Here is a 5,852-nt window from a genome sequence, read left to right as displayed (position 1 = left end):
GGTCTCTTCAAACTTGGTATGCATCCCCTTCACTTCCTCTTGGGCCTGGCGCAGCAAACTTTGGTTTTCTTCAAGTGCGGCTTGTTGAGCTTGTAGTTGTGCTTGCAACTCTTCCTGCTTCCTAGCAGCTTCCTCTCTTTTAGCTTGGAGTTTTTCCTGAAACTGATATAAGATTTCTTCAAGTGCGGCCTGTTGAGCATATAAAAAACTTGGGATATAAGATTTGCCATGAAATATTGGTACATGCCAACAGCAATACAACATAGTCAAATAATGGGCATATTGGACTAGACATAATGTTAATCATTGTTCTATCTCATCAGTCATCACAGACAAATAGTGTGCCTGACTAAAACAATTCACCTTAGGATCTCGTAGGTAGTGAACAATTTCCTCAAGTTCAGCTTTAGCTTCGTCGAACCTCTTCATTCAATCCAAGCCCTGTATATAACCCAAAATTGAACAATGTTGAACGGGTGGAAGAACTAATAATAAACCTAACATACTAACAAGCAGATTTGACTGCATAGTATGATGCCATTTCCTATAACATTAGTCAATGAAAGGCCCTTTTGTATTTATATTTGCATATGAACACTAACAAGTCGATGATGGTATTCTTGGGATTTGACATAGTATGCTGCTTACATGCTTAGATATATCTCGGCATTTATGGAAATGGATTGCCTTTCGAATCTACAGATATTACATGGATTTCCTTTCTAACCTACAGATATTCCAACTTAAGTGTACCAAGTGCACAAAACTGAAATCAAAATGATGATAGCAGGACAAAAGCCGTGATGACCAGGTATATATATTCTTGTGTCTGACAAAGTGCCTCAAAACTGAACAGAAGGTGCAACGAGAAACTCAACGTGATGGGTAATTGGCAAAATCTCCTCTACTTCTAACTAAACATTCAGCATTGCCGGAAGGAGCCCCACCCTAAACAAACCAAAGCCTATGATGAGAGAAATGGCAAGGCAAGTAACTTCCTCCCTTACTTCTTCTTGGCATCTCCAGCCTTTGTCTGCAAAAATTGTGCAGCAAACATAATTGAAATGTACCAGAACAATGGGAATACGAGTAGCAATTCCTGACTGGTACTCACCTTCTTCACACCAAGGATTTTCTTTGCCCTGTTCTTACGTTCCTTCATCTGCTTTCGTGACTTCTCTACCTTGGTGGACTTGCCGCCTTCGAAGTTGGTTCGGAACTTGAAGACGAAGATGCAGTCGGGGTCCTTCACCTCGTAGATCTTCGCCAGCCTCTCTTTGAGCTCCGCCTACGCGAACAATGAAATACCGTCAAGACCGCGACGGCCATCACGGAGGGCAGGGAACCGAGAAACTAGGAGAGGACGAGACCCACGACCTTGGAGACGTTGGGGCGGCCGGGGTGGATGACCTCGAGCACGAACTGCTTGCGGGAGAGAAGACGGTTGGTCATGAACTTGCATGTGCGGAGCCTCCGGTGTGGGGTGAGGGTGCGCCGGGGGAGGGCGGATTGGGCTGCGGCGAGCCGCAGGAGGGCGGCCATTCCTTGCTGGCGGCGGCTAGGGTTTGTGGGGGTTTTGGGGGCGGGCGCGTGGTGGTGGGGGCGGACGCGGAGGTGAGTAGCCGAGAGGATAAGACAGGAGGGAAATTTTGGTCATCTTGGGCGGGAGATGGGAAAGTGAATGCGGTCAACAGAAAGGGGTACGACCCTTTTTTGGAAAAAACATAAAGTGACACCGTCAAATCATCAAATAAAGGCACATCTAAGCGTCATAAAAGTAAAACCGTCTACCGGCTTCTGGCGCCTGACAATATATGACGAATCTTCGTACCCTTATGTGACAAAAAAACACTATCGTCATAAAATCTTCATGGCCTCATGAAATTATGATGACTCAAAAAATTCCATCATATTATGTGACATTATATGACGATAACTGACCTTGTCATTAGTTATTTTGTCATAAAAGGACAAATTTCTTGTAGTGATTTGATGAGACTAATGGCTCTCCAAGAGAGCAAGTTGTTGATCTTGATGATGTAGATGAAGAAAATGTCCCAACGACCGCAATACGCACCATGACGATTGGAGATGTGCGACCTCAGGAACAAAGGGACCAAGATCAACCTTCTTACTCAACAATGGTGCATCCCCCAACTCAAACTGATGAACAGGTTCATCAAGAGGCGTGCGATCAAGGGGGAGCACAAGATGATCATGCTATGGAGGAAGAAGCACCTCAAGCCCCTCCAACTCAAGTCCGAGCGACGATTCAAAGGAATCATCCCGTCGACCAAATATTGGGTGCTTTTAGCAAGGGAGTAACTACTCGCTCTAGATTAGTTAATTTTTGTGAGCATTACTCTTTTGTCTCTTCTATTGAGCCTTTCAGGGTAGAAGAGGCCTTGCTAGATCCGGACTGGGTGTTGGCCATGCAGGAAGAGCTCCATAACTTCAAGCGAAATGAAGTTTGGACCCTGGTGCCACGTCCAAAGCAAAACATTGTGGGGACCAAGTGGGTGTTCCGCAACAAACAAGACGAGCACGGAGTGGTGACAAGGAACAAGGTTAGACTTGTGGCAAAAGGTTATGCCCAAGTCGCAGGTTTGGACTTTGAGGAGACTTTTGCTCCTGTGGCTAGGCTAGAGTCTATTCGTATTTTGTTAGCCTATGCCGCTCACCACTATTTCAGGTTGTTCCAAATGGATGTGAAGAGCGCTTTCCTCAACGGGCCAATCAAGGAGGAGGTATACGTAGAGCAACCCCCTGGCTTTGAGGATGAACGGTACCCCGACCACGTGTGTAAGCTCTCTAAGGCGCTCTATGGACTTAAGCAAGCCCCAAGAGCATGGTATGAATGCCTTAGAGACTTTTTAATTGCTAATGCTTTCAAGGTTGGGAAAGTCGATCCAACTTTATTCACTAAGACTTGTAATGGTGACTTATTTGTGTGCCAAATTTATGTCGATGACATAATATTTGGTTCTACTAACCAAAAGTCTTGTGAAGAGTTTAGCAGGGTGATGACTCAAAAGTTTGAAATGTCGACGATGGGCGAGTTGAACTACTTCCTTGGGTTCCATATGAAGCAACTCAAGGACGGCACTTTCATCTCCCAAACAAAGTACACACAAGACTTGATCAAGCGGTTTGGGATGAAGGACGCCAAGCCCGCAAAGACTCCAATGGGAACTGATGGACACATCGACCTCAACAAAGGAGGTAAGTCCGTTGATCAAAAAGCATACCGGTCTATGATAGGTTCCTTGCTTTACTTATGTGCTAGTAGAACGGATATTATGCTTAGTGTATGCATGTGTGCTAGATTTCAATCCGATCCAAGGGAGTGTCACTTAGTGGCCATGAAGCGAATTCTTAGATATTTAGTCGCTACGCCTTGCTTCGGGATCTGGTATCCAAAGGGGTCTACCTTTGACTTAATTGGATATCCATACTCCGATTATGCTGGATGTAAGGTTGATAGGAAGAGTACATCAGGGACGTGCCAATTCTTAGGAAGGTCCCTGGTGTCTTGGAGTTCTAAGAAACAAACTTCCGTTGCCCTATCCACCGCTGAGGCCAAGTATGTTGCCGCAGGACAGTGTTGCGCGCAACTACTTTGGATGAGGCAAACCCTCCGGGACTTTGGCTACAATCTGAGCAAAGTCCCACTCCTATGTGACAATGAGAGTGCAATCCGCATGGCGGAAAATCCTGTTGAACACAGCCGCACAAAGCACATAGACATCCGGCATCACTTTTTGAGAGACCACCAGCAAAAGGGAGATATCGAAGTGTTTTATGTTAGCACCGAGAACCAGCTAGCCGATATCTTTACCAAGCCTCTAGATGAGTCAACCTTTTGCAGGCTGCGTAGTGAGCTCAATGTCTTAGATTCGCGGAACTTGGATTGATTTATAGCATACATGTGTTTTATGCCTTGATCATATTCCTTTATGCATATTGTTGTTTATTTATAGTGCTCAAGTTGTACAAGCACTCCCCGAACCTCACAAGTCCATTTGCAAGTGGTGCACATATTTAGGGGGAGTTGTGCTACAACTTGACCCTTTGAGACTAACCATGTGTTTGAGCTTGCTTGATTTAGTCTCAAAGGTGGATTGAAAGGGAAAGATGGACTTGGACCATGAAAGACTTCCACTACACTCCGATGAGAGGGTAACTTACTCCAAGTTCATCTCCATGCTCCTATTGCCATTTTTACTCTTAATTGAAGATTTTGGTGAGGCAATGAGGTTAAACGGGCCAAAAATGATCCCGTTTTGGTGCTTAATGCCAAAGGGGGAGAAAATAAGGCCAAAGCAAGAAATGGATCAGCTACCACTTGATAATTTTGAAAAAGTAGAGTTAGAGCTTTTGTTTTGTCAAAATACTCTAAGTGTCTCTTTTTGGTCAAAAGTTGGTTTCTCGTGGGGAGAATGTTTGATTATGGGAAAAAGGGGGAGTTTTTGAATCTTTGATCAATTTCTCTTGGAATACCTCTCTCTATGCCTCAACAAGTGAATTTGACTTAGAGATAGGAAATTGAGTTTGATTTGCAAAAACAAACCAAGTGGTGGCAAAGAATGATCCAAATTTGAATCAAAACAAATTCTTGTTCTCATTTGCATTGATGTTGCACTTCTATATGTTGCTTTTTGTTGTGTTGGCATAAATCATCAAAAAGGGGGAGATTGAAAGGGAAATGTGCCCTTGGGCTATTTCTAAGTATTTTGGTGATTAAGTGTCCAACACAAATGGTTATGTGTTAAACTATGCCAAATGGTGGACAAAGTGAAAATCAATACAAAGGTATAATTCTAGACTTGTGTACTAACATATTTTTCTAAGTGCTAGAATCAGAGAAAAGACAAATGGAAAAGACTTGGCTCGAGCAGCCAAGACTCTGCTCAGTCTGGGTGCACCGGACTGTCCGGTGGTGCACCGGACAGTGTCTTGTGCGCCAGGCTGGTGTCTGGTGAACTGCCTGCTCTCGGGTCTCGAGGCGGCGTACGACTATAAATCATCGGACTGTCCGGTGGTGCACCGGACTGTCCGGTGGTGCACCGGACTGTCCGGTGAGCCAACGGTCGACCGCGCAATCCGCGCATGACGCGTGGCCGAGCCAACGGTCAGAAGGGGGCACCGGACTGTCCGGTGCGCCAACGGCTCCAAATCCTCAACGGTCGGCTGCGCCAGAATAGGAAAGCAATCCGCACCGGACATGCTACAGTACCTGTCCGGTGGCACACCGGACTGTCCGGTGCGGCACCCGACAGAAGGCAAGATTTGCCTTCCTGGATTGCTCTCAACGGCTCCTAGCTGCCTTAGGGCTATAAAAGGGACCCCTAGGCGCATGGAGGAGAACACCAAGCATTCTTTGATCATCTCTTAGCACCAAGACATCTCTCTAGCGCATTTGATTCGTTGTGATAGCAATTTGAGCTCCTCTTGAGTTGAGAACTCCGTGTGTGATCTTAGAGCTCAAGTTGTGACTTGTGTGCGTATTGTGCTCGTGCTTTGAGGCTTGTGTGTGTTGCTCTTCCCACTCTTACATCTGTGCTTCTTTGTGATCATCTCATTGTAAGGGCGAGAGGCTCCAAGTTGTGGAGATTCCTCGCAAACGGGAAAAGGTAAAGAAAAAGAACACCGTGGTATTCAAGTTGATCATTGGATCACTTGAAAGGAGTTGAGTGCAACTCTCGTCCATTGGGACGCCACAACATGGACTAGGCAAGTATTGTACTTGGCCGAACCACGGGATAAATCTCTGTGTCTCTTGTGCTTATTCTCACTGTGTCAATTGTGGTTCACAAGAGCTCTCTTTAGCCACTTGATTTCATTGTGCTAAC

The 5,852-nt window shown here is 45.5% G+C and overlaps 1 pseudogene across 1 annotated transcript; it reads right to left on the bottom strand.

Annotated features, from left to right (window-relative positions):
- Positions 1–790: 790 nt before the first annotated feature.
- Positions 791–1,465, bottom strand: LOC103628877 (ribosomal protein S24 pseudogene; annotated as a pseudogene). The gene is made up of 3 exons (NR_165486.1): positions 1,378–1,465; positions 1,115–1,288; positions 791–1,033 (listed from the first exon to the last, which is right to left on the bottom strand). The product of NR_165486.1 is annotated as a ribosomal protein S24 pseudogene (transcript).
- Between the last annotated feature and the right edge of the window lie 4,387 nt (positions 1,466–5,852).

Source organism: Zea mays, chromosome 5 (genome assembly GCF_902167145.1).
Source record: "Zea mays cultivar B73 chromosome 5, Zm-B73-REFERENCE-NAM-5.0, whole genome shotgun sequence".
Classification (NCBI taxonomy): Eukaryota; Viridiplantae; Streptophyta; class Magnoliopsida; order Poales; family Poaceae; genus Zea; species Zea mays.
This window is presented reverse-complemented; position numbering and strand designations above follow the sequence as displayed.